Below are 24,353 nucleotides of genomic sequence, written 5' to 3'. Positions count from 1 at the left end.
TTTTTGCACTGAAAAGTATTGCTAAAAAGGCTGTACAAAACACCTTTGTTTTGCCATTAATATTTCTTTTCTTTCCAGGCTGTCTTAAAAAGCTCAGTCTCTGTGTCCATTTCAAATCAGTGTTCAGACTGCTGGTGTTTCTGGCTTGCTGTCTGAGAAGACAAATATCCAGTGCAGTGGTAGGAGAGCGGCCCCATGGTTTGAAGTTCAATTTTGCTCTGAAGAGCACCAGCCTGTCACCAGCTCTTGCAAGGCAGGAGTTGTGCTCTTCATGGGAAAGTTAATGCCAATGTTCATCCCCACAGCATCTCTGTGCTGAGTCCATGCTCTTGTCTTTGTGGCAAAAGCCTCTTTAATTCAAATATAGGTACATTCTAATACAGAGACACTTTTACACCAGAGAACCCATAAAGGGTCAGTACTACATTCATTTATTGTTACTCAGCAGAAATGCACAAAGTAGTTTAGTGCTTTTTTTTTTTAACTGAAGCATCTGTTTGTGATTGGTGAGTAGATATCACGTATTGGAGAAGAGCAGAGTTTCAGTGCCTCATTAAAACGAAATTCCAAGTGACAGCAGATAGAGTAGGAGCTGGGATTAATTGTTAAGGAAAGTGGAAGCTGAGGGTGTTTTGTTTCAGTTTTAAGAATCAAACTTCCTGTCCTAGTTAACTCTGAGATATTTGGATTTGATACAGATTGATAAGGAGACTACTGTAGCTGTGAGATAAAGAGCAACCTCAGATCACCTGTTTAGGACCTGATTTTATTCACTGCAACATGAAAAAATGTTAGTAAGGACACAGTGAGAGAGTACTCAGCTATGGCAAAGTTTGCTTTGAGGATTTAATAAAACTAGTATGTAAGGACTTATGGGTTAGAAATACAGGGAGTTCAAAGTTTGGAGAATCTTCTGAAGCTTGATTAAGAGTTACAATTTCTCTTTCTGAAGAAAGTAAGAGGCAGACATTGTCTTGATGAAGAATGAAGAAAAATGCTGGCCTGCTAGGTCTCTGATAAAAAAGATTTTAATTAGGTTTTCTATGTTAATCTACATGCCTTTAAAGGCAGGTTCCTGCATGGAGGAAAAGTTTTTCACCAAGAATGCCTGTTCTGCAAGGTGTGACAGCTGGGTTTAGGTTTGGCTGGGTGAGGCATCACACAGTGCTGGCTACCCAGAGGTTTCCCTGACATGAGCAGTTCTGTGTTGTACACATCCTAGAATGCAAATGGAAATAATAAATTCCTGCTCTTTCAGGCCCCTGCATGCCCAGGCTGACCTCAGCAAGAAATGATAATTGTTTAAATGCTGTTACTGGTTCAGTTTTGGAAATGGTTTGTAGTGGTTTTGACAAACCACCAAGCCAGCCCTTCAGCACAGGAGCTGTGGCAGGACCCTCATCTTAAAATAATAAATATGATATTGTAACATAAGTACTTAGGTCTAAAGGTGGCTTTTTAACCCAGATCAGAGTGACAAATTTTCATGTGTGAACATGCTTGGTAATGTTCCCTTTTTGCTGTTGTGTCTCCAGGGTGGAGATCTGTCAGTTTATTTCCCCAGAATATGCCTCCCACATCACGTGTTCCTGCACAGTAGCTGTCCAAGGGAGGACAGAGGCTGTGCTATGCAGTGCCACAAAAATGCAGTCACTCAGCCTGTTGGATGGCAAAGAAAACACAGATTTACTCATTTGAGATAGAACTTTGTTTGATTTGGGAATTCTATTTTTTTTTAAATAAAAGTTGGAAAATCTTGATTTCTGGAAGGATTAGTCTTGATAACAGATAAGAAAAAGTAAAAGGAAATAACCTTGATCTAGACAAATGAGAGTGTCTTCCTTGCTTATGCTGTATGTTAGTCAAGGCAAAATAATTTTACTCATCCAAATGACAAAGAAGTGATTTTTATGTGTTTATTGCCATACATAGAGAATTGCCATTCTCTGTGCTTGCTGGTTTATTTTTAATTAATGCATGTAAAGTTTAATTTGAAAATTTTCACACAAAATATTTAGTCTCTGATTATATTCCATAGGTAATTCAACAGATGGAGATTTAATATTTTTAATATTTTTAGAACGTCTTTAATATAGTTTAACAACCTACCTTTTCTAACAGAGCCATCTTTTGATCTACCTCAGGTAAAATGGAAAACTGCCTTGGCAAATACTGTACTGTAGTCAATAGCAGAGAAAGCTAATGATGAAGAAAACTAGTTGTCTTGGGTAAAATCAAAAATTCTGTAAGTGCTGATGGACACTACTTCCTTTTTTTTTTTTTATAAGACGTATTTAACTCACATTCTAATCCCTAAATTGCACTCCGATTACATGTGTTGGCCTGAGTGTTTAGTTTACACTTTTGAAATTAATCCCCTGCTCATTCCCTCTGCTGCAGTATAGATAAAATAGTGCACTAGGCAAAACTAATTTCTTCTAAGTGACTCTGTTCTGAAAAATGCTTTCCAGATGCTGATGGTTTTCAGTTCATCAGACCAGACTAAGCTATTCCAAAACCAAGTCCCAAAACTTGTCCATTGTGTCTACTGAGTCCTTAATACCAGCTTTCTCTTCTCCGTGCTGCTATTGCATTTCATTAATTGCTAAGTTAGACAAAGCACAACATATTAGTGGTAATCCTACATTTTTACTCTGCTGTAGCTGGTTTTGTAGTCACTAAAGGTAACTTCAAACACCTCAGTAGGTCAGGCTATATGATGACAATCTTGTTTTCCATGCTCTCTACCAAAATATTTTAAAATTGCCAAAGAAAAAAATTTCTGTTTTCCCAAATATTTTTCACAAAATAGGAAATGCCTTTAAAAGCAGACATTTTTTAAAAAACAAAACAAAACAATTTCATAACCAGATACTTTTTAGACAGTTGCAAACATATGATCTTTGATTATCTTTGAGATAATAATACAATCTTGAAACTGTTGTAACTTAAATAAGTTTAAATAAAACTTATTTATAAGGAAATATTTTTTTTTATACTAACAGTATATTAAATACTTACTTGTGTACTTTTAGTAGCACAGAATAGCTCCTGTTAAAATCCATAGTGAAATTCAGCTCTGTTAGGCAGGATCAAAGCCTGAAGGAATACACAATTTCCTTCTTACTTGTGATGCTCTTCATAAAACATTCAATTTTCACCCTTTGTGCGTAAGTAGAGGCTCCTGAGAGAGAGCTTTGTTCCAGCATCAGGAGCACACTAGACTGTCCCTGGTAGCAAAACTCCTTTAATCTGGAGGTGACAAACAGATTAATGGCTTCAATTTGGGCACACAGAGCCACGTGGATTCTTTAACAAAGGCAAAATATGATTGCCTGGGATTTAAGAAAAAAAATATTGACTTTGTTCATGAGTGTAAAATATGCATTATTATATAGCTTCAGATATTTTTAACATCACCATAGACATGGGAATGCCCTATACACTACAGTGCCATATCAGCAAAACTGCTTCACTGTATGTTTAGGGCAATTTCATGAACTTCAATAGCAGAACACAGCTCACTAGAGGTGTAGATAAACTGAGGGGTTGAGCAGGTGTTTAAACATTGGAGTAGTTGTTACATTATTGTTTTTAGAAGAAGATGGTCAAGACGCAGAAAGCCTGAGTGATTTCTCCAACAGTTTCCAAGAAGTCTGGGGATAAGAAAGAAGCTGAACCAAATTTTCTTGTGCTTTGGAGCCCAGATTAGACTCAAGAGTGACCTACAAAATCACCCTAAAATGCAGATGATGTCAACACTGGTATTTGTTGGTGCAAATCCTGGTAGATTGAGAAAAAAATCCAGTCTTTGTACCACAAGGGGCTTTTACTAAGCATCTTTTTAGATGGATGTTTTGGATAAGATATTTTAGGCTAGTTTTATCCATGAAAATGAGGGAAACTTTTAACACAAAAATAAATTTTAAAAGTTTCAGTCATTCCTTTGATACATCTATGTATATTTTTCCTTGTCTTTGTGTTGTTTTTGGAGACTATTTGACCCTTTTCTGCAAAAGATGAGAAAGACAGGCTAGGATTTTAAGGGAGGTTGCAGAAATGATGCTGATAGAATTTAATTGCTAGCCAGTGAGCTGTCCTCTTTGATGAAACCTTTTCTTAAGTCAATTAAAATAAAAGGTTTAGAACACAGGAGGGTGCAAGGAGGTGAGAAAAAATGATGTATGGTCATATTAGCTGGAGAGGTGTAATATTCATTTGCAAAGACACAAGGGAATGCAATGATGACGGGACAAAATAAACCTCCTCTCCTCTGTTATGCTAGGAGCATAGGAAGAATTTTCCTTAGTGGTTGATGTCAGTGTTGCAAGAAAATGCAGTTAAGACTTTCTGAAGATTAACTTGTGACGTGTGAGACTGAAACCAAGAAACATTAAATACCATTCAGGCCTCTGTGAAGGTGTGACACACTCAGCACTTTCATAAAACCAGGCCGTTTAATTATAGCTGGGAGGTTAGGGAAGGTGAGTTTTAAAAATCTTAGCCAAAAGCCTTAAAATATCAAAGGGAAGTAAATCTAAAAGTTAGAAGTGTGAAGTTGACATATGGTGCAATGATTCTTGGGTTGGTGTCAATTATGCAGGTTGATTGGAATTAAATAGAACTCTAACAATACTGGGAAAGCAGGTGGATGGACCCAATGTAATCAGCTTCTTCCCTCTGCAGCCTCAGCTGGATGTCTTTGAAATAAGTGTTTCTGTTGGAAAATGGCTGTGGACTAACAAAACTTTTTACTAGATTTGTGACGGCTTATCTTTCCTATTCTGTCACAGACTGCAATTGAAACCATGAGAAAGAAAAGCCCAAATGCAGGAGATACAAAAGCTCTTTTTTATCTAAATCACCAACAGTAAGAAATCAAAGCTAAAAAACCAACAAAACAAAAAAAACCCAAATGCAACTGACCATATGATGATAGAGCTTTCCAGTCCAAGAATCCCTCAAGCTTTCTGCTCTGTGAGACTCCAAGGACAAAACAGGTTCTGCATTCTGTGTCAAGACTGCAGTGTTGAAATATTCTTACAGTGGATTTAGTTCATCCCCATCAGTTCTTCCACTGATACTGGTGGAGGTTTTTATAGTGCATGGCTTAGAGGCACTGTACTTTGAAGCTCAGTTCCCCTCCTTCCTGAAAACAGAATAGTAATCCTGCTGCCTTTGGGAGAAGAAGTTGGCTCAGAGAAGAATTATATTAGCATGAAATATTAAAAACTATAAAAATAAAGAAAAAACTTCCTTGAGAGAGAGAAATGAACACTCATTTGCCGTCTCATGGAGACATTTTGTAACTCTGTGGAGAGTGACATATGACTTAGATGCTGCTAAAGTCTCCCTTGAGGGCCCACTGTTTTGTTTCTTTTGCTTGAATGATTACTTAGAATAAGAATTCTTTGCCTGTCCTGCTCCTGAAGCAATTAAAACTGGATAGAACTACTCATGTTTTTGATCTGTGATCGTGTGTGCCCTCTCAGGCAGTTTGTGCAGCATTAATGGAGGAAACACAGAGTAAAACTATTTTTGACTGGAATTCTTACAGGAGCTAATCCTCTATTTTAATGAGAAACCAGAAAAAGAAAAGAAAAAAATTACCTCAGTTCCCCAGTACCTCCCTCCATGCCCAACCTCTTTCATGTCACCATCCTGGTTGTGTGAGGAGGTTTCATCCAGCCTTGGATTCAGGAGCAATGTCTTCTCTTTTCTACAGAAGAGCTCTCAAGGAAGCATCTAAATGTTTGTTGATCTGTTATGAACTTGTGGCAGACTGCTGGTAAGCAAATCTCTAGTTGAATGAAAGTCATTGACTCTTAAAAATAACCTATCAAGTAGAGGAAAATAAAAAGCAAATTGAAGATGTCTCTGTGTTTAATGTTGCATTAGCTGGATTACTTGTTCTGAATGTACTTCTTTTTGAAAGATTGTGGAGATCTAAATAATCTGCAAATCAAGAACTCTAGTTTCTCCAAGATACTAATAAATTGGCCAATCATAGTACAAAATATACATTTGTCTAAGGACCTCATGAAGAAGCTTAATTGTGTGTTAAACTGAAAACAGAAAATAAACAGCAAGTCTAAATAGTGTTGTCATAATATATTGCATGACATACTCTAGTATTTAGAGATAAGTGTTTTTGGAAAAGGAGAGGAAATGGGATAAATGTAACATCATGAGTAGAGTACATATGAATTTCATAGACTATTAATCTTTAATCTTTAGACTTCCTATTTAAGCCTACAAACACATTAATCCAGGCATCAGCTCTTCTCTGCTATCTTGATCATGTAGGTCACAGATGTTGCTATAGTAACCTTGCATTGCCAATGCAAAGACAGTGAAGGATCTGGCTATCTAGATAAATAAAATAATTGAGGGGTGCTTGCAACAGCATTCTGCTTAATGTAATGCTTAGATCCACTGAATGAGCACTTGGTCCTGCATGGATTAGGGCCTTGCCTTGAGGAGTATGAGAAAGGCTGGCACTTGAAGGCAATTTCCTGTGAAACAGGTCAGTAATTGGAGAGATGCTCTTCCCTGGGAAGGCCCAGGATTTGTATCACAGCTGATGTTCATCGGTTCCAGTTGTCAGTCACATTGTCAGAAGACAGACTGCTGTGGATCCTGGGTGTGGAGCCTCCTCTCTGGATACAGGTGTTGTTTAGATATTCTGAAAACCAAGAAAAGGTGATTTCTGTGAAGCTGAGGTAAGCCCATGCTGTTGAATGCAGTTGTTGAAGACACAGCCCAGTGCTAGCGGGGATCAGACATTTTGTCTTACAGGAGAAACAACCTGATTACAGAGTGGTTTGTTACAGGCATCATTAAATGCTAGTGCTGGTCTGTCATGGGAACCTGTCTTGATGACAAAGGAATGGGAATTTTCAAGTGAGAAGCAACAAAATTCTGAATCAGATTTGCCTGTGAGTTAAGTATTTCTGATACTTTGTGGGCTTGAGCCTCCAAAGAAGCTTTGCAGTATTTTGGTATGTAGAGAACCCATGTGAACTCTACAGGCAGGAAAATCCTAACCCGTGTACTTTTTTTTTTTTGTACAGTGAGGAAGCTTCCTGTGAGAGTTGTTTGCTTTTACCTTGCCTCTGAGTTTTCAGAGAGCACTTCTTTCTTGCAGGAAATTCTTGTAGGAAGTTTGAGGCTTTTTTGTTTTGTTTTAGTTAAGTATGGCCACTGGGTTTAAAAGTAGTGCAGGAATGTAGACAAATAGAGGCAGTAGTGAGTGTAGACATCATGGAGTAATGATGATTACTCTATTTTCATTGGAAACCAAGCCTAAAAATACTCCTGTAGCCACAGCTCATCTGTGCTACCAATTGAATTTGCTGGCTAAGCCTCTTGAGCCTAAACCAGTGAAATAAGGGAAGAGTTAAAATTCTGGTCTCCTGTGAGCCTTTGTTCAGCCTTCAGTCCTACAAAGGAAACCTCTCACTGCTTTAGAAGGGTCCCAACTCTTTTCCTTTTTGTCTGGCCCTGAAAAGGCAGATCAGTTTTGCTGCTGGCTTTATTGAGACTGTCAGCCTGCTCCTGCCGAGAGGCTGCTGCTGGCCGGGCAGCTTTCTGCAGGGGGAACAAGGGAAAGAAAGATCCTGCATCAGAAATTCCACTTGTGTTGCTTTCCTTGCCTCCTTCCCAGAACAAAGGTGGTTTTGTTTGTGCTCAAGAACCAGCTAAAGGGTTTGGCCGTGAAATGAGCTCTCCTCTGGAGAAAGGGGAAGGGGTGGAACATGTGGCATGCAGCCTCAGACACAGACTTGTGCCCACTCCCTCCTCCAGGTCATGGGCTAGAGATGGCTGTTGCATTAGCTGGTTGTTGTGTTACTTCACACAGCTGCAGAGACAGCAGTTGCTGGTTTGAATCCTTGAAGAAGTAATTTAATAAGTTGGAATAATTTTTTCTTATTCTGTGATGCAATTAGATAGGAGAAAACTTGACCAAAAAAGTGCTTTCCCCTTGTTGGTGGGACACAGGGAATATATGGGTATTTTTAATTTGCTCACATTGGTATTTTTTTCAATTCAGAGTATTTGGTGCTGCCAAAAGTGGGAGAGAAGCAAAGCACTTCCCTTTCAGCTGACACTCACTTAGGCTTCTCAAGGTGGGCATTACTTCAATACCTTGCATAATGTTAGACTCATGGAAATAAACATTCTCACAATAGTTCCCACTGGTGTACACCCCAGTGTGCACTCTTACAGTGTATAGTGTATCAATCTCTGCTGATAAAATAGGTTCTGCCACTGAAAAGATCTTATCCTTGTTAGTTGTTTCTTGTGTAACCAGGGATTTGCAGGATTAGGGAAGTATCCGCATTGTTTTTCTTCCTGTCAGAGACTAGAGAGTTTTTTGTGTATTAGTCTTATGAAAATGTAGCCTTGCACCAAGCACTGCTGAGCACATTTCAGGGTTTAGGCTCCAGAGAGAAGAGGATAGATATGGCCCCTACATCCAAGGCAGTTGGGCTTTAAATCAGATGAGTAACTGAATGTCTGACTCTGTGCTTAAATCCCTTGGGCAATGATAGAGGAAGCTAGAAGGAATTTGTTTAGTTCCTTTTGCTTCTGCAAAAGTGGGTGGTTTACATATTTTGAAGTGAAGACAGAATTTGTGATGCCTCCATAAGAAATGTAGTGAAGTGAGGGTACCTAGAAGTTGCACAGTGTCATTCTTTATGGGCTTGGTGCCCTTTCTCAGTTTCAGGTCTATGGAATTTGCAGGATAATCAGCCACATAATCCCAATGACTTGAGGTGTTTGAGCAAAGGTGTGGGATACAGAATGTCTGCATAATTAGCTGGGACAACTTACTTCTGGCTTTTTGGCTAAAAATGGCTCAGAGAGTTGACCTGTGAACCTGGTGTCCAGTACTGCAAGTTAAATACTGGCTTGGGGATGACTGGAGAGAAAGCACAGTCATTCTGTTCCTCACTGCAGCCTGTGCACAGATGTGAGAAATGGAAGAAGCTGTGGTCTGGGGAGCTGCTTTCCATCAGAGGAACATACCATTTGGACTAGTTCATCCCAGGGCTGCTGCTGAATCTTCAAAAGACATCACATAAAAATCTATTTATAATGGAGTGAGAAAGGGTGGGAAGAAATAAAGTGTGAACAAACCATTTTATTTAAAAATTAGTTCATGCTTTCAGCAAAGTTCTGGTTTTCCCTGTGAGCTTGCCAACATCCCTTAATTCATATCACTTAGAATAAAATGACTTCTGGGTGTAAGGAAGGTTTGAATTGTCTTTTCTGTATCACTAAATAATGATTGCTAGGGGAGATAGGAAATGTAAATTGAAAATGAATGAGGTATAGCTGGTAATATGTTAGATGCATTATCTCCAACCTGAGACCTTCAGTCAAAAGAGAAGGTCATCTGTAATTGTTAAAGAGCACTGCAGCAGGTACTTGTATTTTAACTTTTCCTCTTTTTTGAGTTGAATTTTCTCCTCATAACCACTGCAACACTCTTCTGAGGAAGCATGTGCCACGGCTTCTTAGATTGCCTAAATTAAATTCTTTTGTTGTAGTTTATGAGACAGGTTGCAGGGGATCTGTACTTCACTTGTTTTCTGGAAACGTGGGATTCTTCCCTTTGCTTTCTTTTTCTGAAAAATCTCACTTTCTACAATTTGTATCTGAACAATTCAAACCATGAAAATATTATGCCTCATATTTATGTTCCTGGATTGGAATTGATTTTTTTCTTTTCTTATAGATATGTCATTACAGCTTCCCTTAAATTACACTAAGTCAGGGAACAGTGTAGAAGGGGTACTAACTGGTCCCATGAAGTACCCCTTCTGCTTTGCTGAATGGCAGAGGACATGCTTCTTAAACCTGAGCCTCATTTTTAATATTTAGAAAATAGGGCTGGTATCACTGATGGTAACAGTGAGTAATGTAGTGAATTCTGATCACCCGGGGCAAGATTTACTGGACAAGTGTGCTGGATGGAGAGGAGTATGGCCTGCCTCAAATTCCCCTCCAAATATTCCCAATGAGAACAGCAAACTGAATGCAAGTGGAGACTTCTCTCTCTTGCTGAAGAGAAGTGGGATTGGTTGTAGTGGGTGTCCTTGTAAACCTCCTGGTCTGTCTTCCCATGGAGCAAGAGGGAATCTTTGAAGCCTTGTGTCTCCTGGGGCTACAGCAGCTTGGCACTTCTGAAGTTAGGGCATTAACCATCCACCAATGAAGTTCATAAGCAACAGTGGGATTTGCTATTTAATTGAACTCTGCTTTTCTAGCTGTTAATTATAGTCCTTGTATGGTTTTTCATGTTTAGCTGTATCATTACGCTTAACAGGATGTTTGTTGTTACCTGCTGTGATTTTGAATAATTCACAGTATTAACATGTAATTAGGGACCATCATAAGTTCTCTCTGGAGAAAACCAAAAGTTGCTTTGCTGATTTTGTGTATTTGAAGATGAGTGAAAAGCAGGTTCTGCCTTCTGTGGTCCTTTATCAGAAAGAAAATTTTGAATCAGCCAATAAAATTAAAGTATGCATTGCAAGAGTAGAGTATGCACAGTATATTTGAAATATTTTTATGAAATTACTTGCTAAGCTGGAAATAACCCAAGTAAATCAGCCCTGGACCTCTGTAAACAGCAGTGTGTTGTACTTTCAGTTAATTGTTTCCACAGATGCAGTCAATGACAACATTGTGTTTATCCTATGGCAGTGTTACTGCAGCTCTCAATTTTATTTAATTTCCTTTTCTTAATGGATGGGTCTACTAAATCTAAAAAAAAAATCTTATTTTCCCATCATTACAGGGATTTTCTTACATGGGTTTTGTGAGTTGCCCTAGAAACAAGAAAACACTGAAGTTAGGTCAGAAAAATAAGTATCACGCCAGCCATTGTTGTTTCCATTTCTTTGGTTCCATCATCATACTGGATAAACTGTGTGGCTGAGGAGTCCAGCTGGCAGTTGATGCTGGCAGGTGGCTTCTGAGCAAAGATAGGTGTGGCATATTCCTCTTGATGAGAAGAAGGTCAGGGGGAATATTACATGGTGAAAAGTGTCCCTCAGCCTGGCATGTTCTGGAGTCACTGCTCTCTGCCAATGTCTGTGCTTCCTTGCTGTCCCAGGATTGCATTGACTTCACTTAGTCTGTATCAGCCAAGATATTTCACAGTGCAAGAATAAAATATTTCTGCCTATCTCCACAGGTAGCTATAAGATATTTTCTCATTTTTCCAAATGATGAAAACCCTGATCCTCTGAAAGTGAAGCAGACCTGTTTAATGTTAATACAAAGGCCATTGCCAAAGGTTAACTGCCTTCTAAAGTACCCAGATTGTTCCCTCCACTCACTGCAAGTTCGCAATCTGCTTAATATATGCACAGTCAGGGAGAAGCTGTAAATATAATGCTAAAAGCAGACGCCTGGAACTATTGCTCTTGCTTCTCTTCAGCTTATGCAACTGTTTGCAGTAGCTTGTTGCCAACACAACTGCTGTGTCCTAGTACTTTGGGCTTCATCTTGTAAGTCTCCTGAATATGCTGTTCCCATTACAACACTTTGAACAGATCCATGTGAGGAGGTTTTGCAAGACCAAGTCATTAACTGAAAGCCACAAATACATCACCACCTGCTTAATTCATCAGTCTAAAACTCAGCTAGCTCATGAATTTATGCCAGCTGGAGTCCTGGCTAAAAAAACCCAAAACCCTGGTAACCAAACATTTTGACCATCAGAAGCCTAGACCTCAAACCCACATAGGTCATTCCACCTCCTCCCCTTGCAAATGACTGAAGTTCATTCTTTCAGAGATTTTCCAATGAGTCTTGCTGACCTTTCAGCTGCAGCTTTATGTCCACTGATAGCTGTTCTCATCTGCCTATTCCATCTGCAACTTCAGCCATCTCTCTGCAGACAGACCCAGAAAATCTCTGACAATAAATAATATTCTTGCTCCACAAGTATTTATTCAATTGAAGGTGATGAGGTGATCCAGGAAATTGCTGCTGTCATAAATTCTTGTGTCTGTGCTTGAGGCATAGTGTAATGTCTGATACTTGTCTGCCACTGTTGATCTCCAAGAACCTCTTGTGAAATTATGGCCTAATGCTTTAACAAAGTGTAGGTGGGAAGGATGCATTTTATGTAAATTTAGTCAGGAAGTCTTTGAAATTAATTGCTTAAAGTGAGTGGGGAAAGTTGATGGAGTGTGATAGACACACAGATTTTTTTTTCTGCTTTTAGAATAGACAGTGTTGATTAACTGGGCTTAGTATAGCACTGCATATATTAACTAAGCATCCAGTTGCTCATGGATGAGCGTGCTCTGTGCATGAACTAAACAGGCCATGCTCTGGATGTTATTACAGATGTGGATTTAGGGAGTTTTGGTATTACACTTCTGCAGAAAAAAACATTGGTTTTGGTGAACTTGGTATTAAATTATTATCCTGGCCTAGCGTCAATATTTTATTTGTAAAACTGGAATTAAATGGGAAAAAATAGTGTAAAGTCATATCTGCAGAATAGACCATTTATTCTGAAAAGTCTCAGACTTAGGAGTAATGGGAGGGAAATTCTCCTTCACATATGCTCCTCAGCATCAGTACCCCTGAGAGGTGACAAAGCTTGTCTGTCAGGCAGCCTGCTGGTTTATGTGCCAAGTCCTGTCTGGTCTTTCTGGTTTGTGCTTGTTGGATGTGCTGAGTTGTCTGTTAGAACAGCCTCTGATCTTTCTTTAGGGCCATTCTGGACACATGCACCATTCTGCAGGTGTGGGCTGCACTCCTTGTTCCTGGTAGATCACCTTGCATTGTAACCATATTTGCATCTTTATAGAAAGTCAGTGATTTCATTTCCACACTAGCTGGAGGCTAGAGCTACAAGTTAGAATAATGTGCTTGATCTGGGATATGCATAGATGTCTACATGTATTTGATAGCTGATTAAAGCACATCACTGTGCCTGCTGCAGTAGGCCAAATTTGCTGTTCTCAAGTATGTATGAGTGTGTCATGGATCTGGGCATGCTTCCTCTCAGCATGAGAGCTGGGCCTTGTGTCCTGTCCCCTGCAAGATACCTTGACCTAGTTTTAATGGAGAGAAGATTTTTACAACATCTGAGGCTGGACAGACTATTCCATGCTGTGCCCTCTGGACATACATGTATGAATCCCTGACCACTTCCATGAGCATTTCACTGGGTGACTGGTGGATGTGTGACAAAATGAAAAAGGTCAAAGGAAAATGCAGAACAAGAAGCAGCTGCAAGAATATGTGCTGGAGTGAACTCACAAGATAACAAGTTTAAAAGATTATATTAAAATACAACTAATATTAATTAAATCAAAATACCTTATTTCCAGAAACAAAACTAACTTGAATGGATGAGCACTAGTGAATTTTAAAAATAAAAAAAGAAAAAAGAAAAAAAAAAGCCTCATGAAAATGATCCAGTGTGTCTGTTTGGAAGCACCCTGTGGGGAACATGTTAATGATTATGGTCTTTGGAAGACTGTGGTTTCCATGGGTCTCCCTTAACAGGAAAAAAAAAAAAAAGATGGATATGAGCCTTTGACGAGCAGTGCACAAGGTTAGGTAGCAGTCACAGCATATTGTGCCTTACTTATGTGGGACAGAGAGCCAGCTGCATCACTGTTACATAAGCCTGCTGACCTGCATATGGGGCTTTGTGGTAATAGGAGTTTCAGAAAAATAAATCCTATTCAATTTAGCTTACATGAAGATAGAAAATCCAGGTATGTTTACAATGGGAAACTCCACAAAACATGTTATTCCCTAAGGCCTTGGTTTTTAAATTTAAATTGGGAGGGCTCAAATACTTGGGACAAAGAGGATAGGAGAGGAGGCAGTAAATATGATGCAAGGTCAGTCTGCTGACTAATGCTACAGTCTGTATATTTGGGGAATTGGACCAGAAGTTGTGTTGTACACCAGTCATAACAGCCTATTATTCAAGTGGTGCAGCATGAAAAAAGTTTGTGCCAATTTGCAGAGGATTTTAATGGATTTGTTTAATTTGACTGTATTCTGATTTGAAATGAAAATTAGTATTTTTTCCATTCTTAGTGAATAAAATAGATTTTCTGTTGGAAGGGACCTAATACGACAATCATCTAGTCCAAAGGTAATGATATCTAGAACTAGGGACATCAGGCTCTGTGGTCCCCAGCTTGAGGAATTCTGTCTGGATCCTCTGGCTGCCTAGGGTGCCAAGGAGTTACACATTTCCAGGGCATCCAGGCTCTTGCTTCTTTTCTTTCTGCCTGGTGAGCTAACAGAGAGCTGGCAGCCTTGGAGTTGATGGGCAGAGATACTCTGCTGTGAGTTTCTTGGCATCCTGCCTAATGAGATCTGTAGAGGAGCCAGCAGCTTAGGAGCTCTGCAATCTCTGAGATAATCCTGGAGCAATAACTTCTTTCTAACTCCCACTCTCTGTCAACTTGTCAGGAATACACTTGAAGTACAGGGAAAAGAACCTGGCAGGAAATTGGGTGTGATTTCTGCAGTGTCATCAAAGTCAAATGTGCCATTAAAAATGTTTCTGACCACTTTTAGTAACCCCACACAGAAATCCTAATGTGTCAGCATCTGCTCCTGGAGGTCCTGCACCCCTTTGTTGCTGATATCATGGGTATAAAGCTCAGTGAGGCAGAGGAGAGGACAAAGAAATATTTACACTATTCCAGGATCTTTGAAGTTGGGATATGGGTCACCTGCAGCTCTTCACACAGCACTAGGCTGCCTGTAGTCAGATGGCCTACAAACCCCAGCTGTCCTGAAGGTATTGGAAGGTGTGATTATTCCAGGAAGGCTCTTGACTGACATAGTGGCTAGAATGATGGTGCTGGCAAAGTAGATGAAATACATGTTGTTAGCCTGTGTTTTTTCCCTTTTTCCCATGCTTGCTTTAGGATTGACCCTGAGGTCTGTGTCTGAGTAGAGATACTGGTTCAAACAGTGTGCACAGGAGAATTTTCTGGGCACACGTGAGCCCCAAGCATGTACTCAAAATTCAGTAGATAGTGCTGATGTGAGTTATAGCATCCTAAAGGCTGCTGTAATTTATATTTATAATCTACAGCTGCAGAGTGATGTTTTAGCAGCTGGGGAGCCCTGGAAGGTGGGCATCCTCTTGCTTTTCCTAGACACAGAGCTGGAGGATGATGGGCCCTCTGGCTCACTGTCATGACTGTGGCCCCTGCAGGGTGAATTAGGACTAATGATGCAATGCAAAATTGCCCAAATGACAGAGAGAATCTGGGCCACTGTGTTCATCTTGTCTGATTTCTAAATTTTTCAGTGCTCAGGGGGACAGCATTATAACAAAGTTCGAATTCCTGCTATGTAGGTCATATGCTGCATGCTGAATCCTCCATCACAGGGTTAAAGCTGGACCAGGGAAACTTGATTTGCATCTGTAAATATCAATGGGAGTAGCAGATGTTTTTCTTTTACTGAATAATTTCCAAGGAGTTTAATTAGTGATAAAACCATCTAGGCTTTTACTGTTGGTGGTACATTAAAATATGTTGCAGTAACTGCAAGTTAACTGCAATGTGTTGCAGTTATTAAACTCTGCAGTGTTTAGAGTTCTGTGGCTGAGCAAGATTCACTGTTGGTCTGGAGGCTTTGGAAGTGACAAGGGAGGTGTGTGGCTCTACCACGGGGTGTTCAAAAGCACCATCACTCTCCTGATCCTGGAGCCATGGCTGTGCATCCTCTGCGTGTGTCTGACAGGGCTGTGCGGGCTGACACACCAATCTGCAGTGGGTTCATCTGGGAACAGAAAGCATGTGATTAGCTCACAGACATGTAATGATAGTGCTTTGATTACTATTTTAAAAAATTAAAATCTGACCTACTCTAGCAGTTATTCTGGCATTTGTCAGGACTTTGTAAAGATCAGGCAAGGAAAACAAAACAAAACAGTAATGTTCAAATATTTGTGTCTTCCTAAGGTTTTGCTATGGGATGCAGAGCATCTAGAAATGCTCTTCTTCGGATGTTGCTTATTTTGCTCTGGATGCATATACATCATTATTCCCTGCATAGTTGGAGAGGCTGTGAGGTGAAAAATGCATTGCTGAAATGTGAATTCACTTGCCTGTTTGTCTTAGGCTGATAGCAGCAAGGCAGACCTGCTGATCAGTTACTCCTATGACTGTGCATTTTAGGGAAAGATATTTCTTTGTTACTGCTGCAGCTCTGTTGTAGCAATTAAAAAAAATGTGTCTAAGGAGGAGGCAATAACTCTGGAAGTGTCTTTGATGACTAAACATTATATTTTAAATATGCAGTGTTGCTGCTGATTTTTCCAGTCTCCTGTGAGTCATAAAATCTTGTCTCATATTGAGAGAGCTATTCTTAATGACCTTGACTTAAAAAAAAAAGCCTCTGACTTCCCATAAGTCAAATAATTTAAATTAATGGTTTTCTATAGGATATTTGCAGTGCTTTTCAGATAATTAAAATTCCTGAAGGACAATGGGCAGGTCTGCAGTTGCAGCATCACTGATAGCCCCTCTGGCCCAAAGGGTGCTGTGCCTCAGATGAGTACAGCCCTCAGTCTTGTGTGCAGCTGTTACCATGCAGATGTGAGGAGAAGTGCCTGGCAGGCTCATCTAGGAAGGAGGTAGAATGTTCCAGAGACTGAAGGGCTCAAACAGCCTCCACTTCCAAGGGCCTTATTTTGTCCTGCTCACAATTTGTGCTCTTCAATCCCAGCAGGTTTTTCATGATATCATGGCTATACTTACAAGGTTCATGGCTGCTACCTATTGCAAATGTATCTGTTCCAGTGGTGTTCTACAGCTGCTCTGTGAGCTTGATACTGCACATTGCCAGCAATAGGAGAGGAGGCAATTAATATGATGCAAGGTCAGTCTGCTGACTGATGCTGCAGTCTGTATATTTGGGGAATTGGAACACAAGATGTGTTGTACACATCTTATCGTGATGATTTCTTGGTTAAAGGTGCCTCCCTGAGAAACTGAATGGGGAAGGATGTGAAATTAACTAAATTGAACACACTTTTATTGCATTTTTTTCAAGGAAGGGAGGCTGTGGGACTCTTCTGGGCCAACCTGTCTGTTACATTCTCAGCACTGGAAGGAACACCGTGTTGTAACTAGATCTATTACAGTACTAAGGCAAACAGTGAATTATATCAGATACAAGGAAGGGAGGCTGTGGGACTCTTCTGGGTCAACCTGTCTGTTACATTCTCAGCACCATGAGAGAAGGAACACTGTGTTGCAACTGGATGCATCACAGTACTAAGGCAAACAGTGAAGTATTTGTTGTGGGCTGTTCCTTCTGGCTGTTACTGTAGGTAATTTCTTGATAATAATCACTTCTTTAACCTCAGCAAAACATGCACATGATGGAGGTTTTCTTCATTTTTGACTTGATAAGATAATCCTTCTGAAATTTGCTTTTTCATTGTTCTGGGTTACATTATTGTTGGGAGATGGTTCTCAAAAGCAACGTGCCTGCTACACAGAAGGTACCACTCTGCCATTGTATTTGGACATGTCACACTGTTACTGCCTCTGTAGTATGATGTTAACTCATTTACATTAGCCTTTAAATCTGTTATGATTGTCTTAATGGGAGAAATGTAAATAACATTAAGTTCATATGCATAATTTACCACAAAAAAGCGCCTGCATTTAATAAATGCTGTTATGCTTTCAAGGCTAATAAAGGCTTCAAGCTGTCTAAATGAGGCAGTGCCATTATAGGAAAATCAGATCAGCAAAGTAAATGGAATCCTGTGGAAGTTCCTTTGAATACAAAGATGTTTTAATTGTTTCTTATTTTAAATTGGAATAAGGCCACTCTTTGGTAAGGACTAGCACTGGGTGAAGACTATCTTAAAAAAATCCAGCTGGTTTTTCCTTTTTTATGTGTGTGTTCCAACAATCTGTGATCAAAGTTTCCTAGTCTGTCATTTTAAATTGCTGAACTGCCTCATATCAGCACGTTTCACCCTAAGCCTCTTGGCAAGCTAGCTATCCTTGGCTGCATGTTGGAGGTTTTGGGTATCTCAGAAGGGTGTATGTATGTTACTGCTGCCTGCCTGCAAAGTTGTGGAATATTTGATGAGCTGGAGGTTAGACATCAGGGATCTTCTGTAAGCATTTGCAACTCAGAGCTGCAAAGGATTGCAGGCATATTGTTCTAGAAGACATTTTTGAAAGTAAATATATTTTCGATAGATAGACAGGCCATTAACAGAAGAAATTAACTCCCAGAGTGACATTCATCACAACAGTGAGTTAACTAATCCAGCTGGTTTTTCCTTTTTTATGTGTGTGTTCCAACAATCTGTGATCAAAGTTTCCTAGTCTGTCATTTTAAATTGCTGAACTGCCTCATATCAGCACGTTTCACCCTAAGCCTCTTGGCAAGCTAGCTATCCTTGGCTGCATGTTGGAGGTTTTGGGTATCTCAGAAGGGTGTATGTATGTTACTGCTGCCTGCCTGCAAAGTTGTGGAATATTTGATGAGCTGGAGGTTAGACATCAGGGATCTTCTGTAAGCATTTGCAACTCAGAGCTGCAAAGGATGCAGAACAAGGCATATTGTTCTAGAAGACATTTTTGAAAGTAAATATATTTTTGATAGATAGATAGGCCATTAACAGAAGAAACTAACTCCCAGAGTGACATTCATCACAGCAGTGAGTTAACTGTCCATGCACATTTCTAAGATTCACATTTGCAGGTCCTCTTCACTATGGCTACCAAGCCTTAACTAAGACTTCTAAGTTGTTCTTCTCCAAGCCATGTGAAAATGAGTCTCTGTGTGTGTGACATTTTTATGAAGAGCTCTGTAGCATTAAATAGCAGCACTGCTTGTATTGTTGTATATTAACCATATTCTACTGTTAATGAAAATAATGTATTTTCCATAGAGTTGAGTAAGACAAGGCTCATTTATCATTCATGAATGCATTTTTCCAGAATTACACCATTAGTTTAACATGAAAGAAACTGACATAAAGCCAGAGAAATTATGTTGAATGAGATCTATATATATGTAACCTTTTCTAGTATTTAATACCTTTATTAAGCACAAGAATGCAGAAATATATAATATTATTTTCTAACAGAAGACAACATAATTTATTTGTGGTTTTCAGCATTCATGGTTGGTTAGTTGGTCGTTGGGTTTTTTCCCCTGGGATGCAATTCCTTTCCTCTGAGATATAGGCAAGCTCTGTTGGTCATTGGTTATGCTTGGGATCGATATGTCTTCATTGAGACTTTAATGAGATTCACACCTCTTGAGCTGCAAAGTGAATCCATTAAGTAGAAATGCATTTTAGAAGCAGCAATTTGTGAATGAGAAGATGACACTGAATACTATTTAATCTTCTTTTTTTTTTTTTTTAACAAGCACAGAAATCAAATGTTTTTGTAAAGACCATGCTCTCAGTTATATATAATTTCTTTACCAAACAGCTGTGGGATCCATGTGTATTATTGCAAAATGCAGCTTTGCAACCTTTCTTTTCTTGTAACCACTTTCTTTTTTTCCAGTTTTCTGATTTGCAAGTAATCAAAATTTTTCTAAATGAAGATGTTTATATTTTAAAACAAGGTACTATAAAACTCATATTAAACAATTTATAGTAGATAATGTTCTATTAAAGTGTGTGCTTGCCACAGACACATTGATTTTCTGTAATTAATTTCTACTAAAATAAATAAAATGACTGGATGCTAATGATTATATAAGTTAGACCAAGTAAAATATCCATTATTACATTATAATATATTAAAGAATAGCACAAGCCCTCTTGCCTGCCATTTTCTCTCATTTGTGCTACTGTAGCTCCTACATAGTGATAGAAACCAGTGGTGCTTCAGTGGTTTTACAGAAAGGATAATTTGTGACCCTTGATAAGGGCAGAGGCACAGCAGAGTACTTCTTTTATATTTACAGCAGAAACTCTTTTTAAGTGTTGCATAGGATCTTCTTCAAATATTTTTTCACAAATAGCAAAAATATGCATTTCTTTGTTGAATATAAAGCAATTTTATTAATTCCTTGAATTTTGCTGTTTCTTTACTTTAAATATCTCTGGTGCTACAAACCAATGGAAATGTGGTGTTTCTCATCCTGCACATCAGGGCTGAGGTACTGAGCAGCCACTGCTGACTTGAGATGTTTAATGCTGGGCTACACTGGGGAAATGTCCCAAATATGCATTAAGTGATATTCCGAAGTCACACTTGGACAGTTAGAAGTGCATGATGGTCCACCACCCAAACCCAAACTTCAGATATCAGGCATCATTTAAGCGTGTTTTTACAGTGCTATCACCATGTCTCATGTTGTCTTTCAGATGACCAAAATAAAATAATAACCTCCTTTACTATCTCTGTCTTCTAAATGGAAGGAACTATTTAATTTCAAATCTTTTGTGTGCCTTCATTACAGGTTGGCTCAATGATCTGAAAAGTCTTTTCCAATCCAAATGAGCACAGACACTCTCTGAAGATGCCACAGAGATTTTAGGATTGTGTATACAGTCCTGCAGCTCTTTGTTTTCTTCCTTCCAGATGTTGTTTGTCTTTAAAGTCTCTATATTGGCTTGTTCCTTTCCAACTTTGGTGCACACTCTGAAAGTTTTAGCAAAGCTTTTATTGCTGTGCCTTCGTAATGTTAGGAAGAATTCATCCATCCACCTTGTGGTCTGCAGGGGATGGAGACCATGGCCCCTGGCAGTGGGCACAGAGCTCTGCTCTCTAGGGAGCTGATTGGAGTGGAGCAGTCCAGCAGGACAGCTGTCTCTAGGAGGTGGTCAGCAGTAGTTGTTTTCCAACAGTATGAGCTCTCTGAGCTTCCTTAAAAATGCTATTTTAGATACTTGAGGGAGCAGACCGCTTGTCCTGTGAGAAAAGGCTGAGGGGTCTAGGCTGGTTCACCTGGGGAGGAGCCAGCTTTGGGGACACCTCACAACAGCCTTCCTGAAACTGTGAGGAAGCAACTGGGAAACACAGAACCATGGAGCAGAGAGAGTCAGGCCCTTCACAGTGATGCGTGGTGAGAGGGTGAGACACAGTGGGCATAACATGAAACAAGAGAAGTGCAGGCTGCATATAGGAAAAGCATTTCCCTCATGAGGACACCCCAGCAGTGGGACAGGATCCCAGGAAGGCTGTGCATTCTCCACCCCAGGAGTTTTTCAAGCTTTGATTAGGTAAACCCTGGACAAACTGCTCTGACTTTGGAACTGACTCTACTCTGAGTAGGCTGATCTAAATGACCTTCTGAGGTTTTTCCTGTGGTCTTACAATTTGCTGATACTCGGTAGAGGATGAACAAGTACAGATGTGATGGACTGAGAGCAGCTAGAACAAAGAAATGCTGGTGCCTCCCAGAGGTGGCAAAAGATTGAGGAACATCAAATGAGTGCATGAATATGGATCACTGACCTTTGTTACACTGGAAATTATTTGGTCCTGGCTTAGAGAGCAGTGCACTGTCATCACTTTTATGTTTCAAGGTTTCCTTTGAGGTTCCAATGTCACAGAGAAATCAGTTTTGTTTAATGACCTTCTACACAAAACCTTAGCAGTTTTTTGTGTTGGTGACTAAAATTGATTTTGCTTGTGATGTGAAGGAGCACAAGCCCAGCCTCCACATCGTTGATCACCCATGTGCTTCAGTCCTACCAAAGAAGGGGAGGCCAGCAAATTTCTGAGCATCAGAAATACCCATGCTGAAACTCTTAGGTGCAGTATTGATAAGACTCAGCTAGTTTTTAATCTCTGTGATGCATGGTTGGAAACTGCACCTTTGTGCTTGAGGCCTGGAAATGCTTGATCAATACTTTTCTTTGGTAAAGTAACATCATGAAGAACTTTCTTATTTTCCTCAAGCATTTCATAAGAGAGAATTCCTCCCTGACCAGAGTAATTACAAAACAATTCAGTAGCGGTTTATGTTCCACACTTCTCAGTTAGATAAGTGATATGAAAAAAAAAAGAATAAGAGAATGGTGGAGGATAAATTTGTCAGAGATATAAAAACTGCAAGGAGCACAAGGTTTCATAAAGGCTTTGGGTAGACAATGAAAGAAAGGGGTGAATAATCCACATAAGGAGCAAGGATAGAAAAAGAGAATTAAAAGAATGTGAAAGAGAAAGTGAAGAGTCTGACAAAATGAGGAGGGCTTTGGGTAGACAATGAAAGAAAGGGGTGAATAATCCACATAAGGAGAAAGGATAGAAAAAGAATGAAAAGAATGTGAAAGAGGAAGTGAAGAGTCTGACAAAATGAGACAGAATAATTGGCAGTTAATGTTTCAAGAAAAAATTTAATAAAAATTGAAGGAAATATTATGCAAATAATGATTTTACATTTGTAAATTTTCTTAGTCTAGCAGTGCATGTTTGACAAATATTCTTTAACCCCAGTTTTGGAAAATTAGAGAACTTAGTTTAGATTTAAATTGATGGATAACAAAAGTTATGATCACTAAAGTGCAAAAAAAAGTAAGTTCATTGAATTAATGACGTTTAAATCAAATTTCCATTATTCTGGCCACACCAGTTTTCAATGATAGCTTTTTCAAGCATAGTTTTCCATGGCAACTATCCCTCATACTTTAGGGACATTCTTGCTTTTGAACAAGTTGATAAACTGACAGCTGGTAACAGTGGCTAGCTCCTCTGCAACCAGTTGAGGAACTAAAATTGCAACCTCTCTGTCTTCTAAAATGAAGGTAAATTTTAGGAGAACCTAGAGACTCACCCTCCTGATCCTCCCCAGAGCCTGTGCACAGCAATAGGATCACAGGAAAAAGACTTATGTATGACTGGAAGAGACAGGGCCGTGTTTCAGGCTATCCCAAAATACAAGGCTAGCTCTGCTGGTACTAAGCCATACTTCTCTTTGTGATGTTAATTAGAATTTAAAAAGTACCTGATGTCCTGAAAAATCCTTGGAAGGTGTGGACAGCAAAAGCTGAAAGTGTCTTGGGTGTTGTTTTGATTGCACTTAGGCTACAAAGACATTTATCAAAAAGAAGGTGATCTATGGAGATTCTAGTGGTGTTCCCTTTCTTCACCGGGAGATAAGAATGAACTGCAATGGATTTTCTTTGTTTGCAGTACAGCCTGGACTCTCCTAAATGATGCAAAGAGAAGGAATTCCAAAACAAATTTTGTTTGGATGCACCTACAACAGAAGCAGAATTAATGTATGATGTCTTATGAAGGCTGCAGAAAGCTTCTGGTGTTGTTTTAAATGAAAAGCAAGACTGAACATTTACCAGTTTCTGATCCAGGATGGAGAGCTGAACTAGAGAGTATGCAAGGGCTCTAAATGCCTCTCATCCCTAGGAATCCTTGATGTACTCCTGCCCAGCTGATACTCCACTGGATCAGTGACTGACTCTTGCATATCTCACTGGTTTTATGTCCTACAATAATCAATCTAGCTGCTTCTCCAAAAATAATGTCCTCCCCTTTATTACTTTGCCTTGCTCCTCAGGATTTTTCTTAATTTCTGTTCTTCATGCTTGGAACAATCTTTACATCCTGAAGTATAAGCCATAAAGACTCTCTTTTTTCTTGATTTTTAATTATTCTCTTTTGAGGGGCATGTTGGTGACTGGGATGCATTTTAGTAATGACAGTTAATTACCAGCCATTTATTATAATAATAATTGCAGTATAATATTTTTAACAAAATTTTCTATGCTATTATTATTTCCTGTACTCCTGATGTACTAAGATGTGTATTTCTCCAGTATCAAGTTTTAGCCAGAGATAAGCATGCAGGCAGTGCATCACTGGTGAGGTTCAACAATAATAATGACAGCCTTGCTGGCAATTGTAAAGCCTGAAAAAATGTTTTGCAGGATTTGAAATTTAATATCTGAGGAAGGATGCAAATGTTGAGTATTTCTCTGAGAAGAGTCATAGAAACAGGACTTGCTTGGAAAGTTGGAATTGTGATGGCTGTCATCCCATGAGTTGAACTTTATCCATGAGACTTCTGTAGATCCCTGCCAAGTGGGTTATGGAATGGTGTTGGGAAGATGGCAGAGGATGTTTATTTCCATACTGATGAATGGAAGTTTGTCTTGTGTACAAGAAGGAGTAGGAAAAAGGGGGAAAAAAGCATGGAATGTGCTTTTCACCTAAATCAGTAAATGATAGGAGAATGTCTCAATGTATTCAGTTTCTACAATGTGCTGCCATTATGCTGTGTTTGTATGGAAGCACCTGGGCACACTGTTTCCCAAATGCTTTATTTTGACCTTGGATGAATAACACACAATTCCTTAAACTGTGAAAATACAGATA

General features: G+C 39.3%; 1 protein-coding gene across 7 annotated transcripts in view; it reads left to right on the top strand.

The window, feature by feature from the left end:
• Positions 1-24,353, top strand: part of CUNH4orf50 (chromosome unknown C4orf50 homolog) — an 86,614-nt gene that overhangs the window by 57,945 nt on the left and 4,316 nt on the right. The gene's annotated exons all lie outside the window — the stretch shown is intronic.

This window comes from Passer montanus, unplaced genomic scaffold, assembly GCF_014805655.1.
Source record: "Passer montanus isolate IOZ18808 unplaced genomic scaffold, ASM1480565v1 scaffold67, whole genome shotgun sequence".
Classification (NCBI taxonomy): domain Eukaryota; kingdom Metazoa; phylum Chordata; class Aves; order Passeriformes; family Passeridae; genus Passer; species Passer montanus.
Note: the sequence above shows the minus strand (reverse complement) of the source record. Positions and strands in the feature narration are given on the sequence as shown.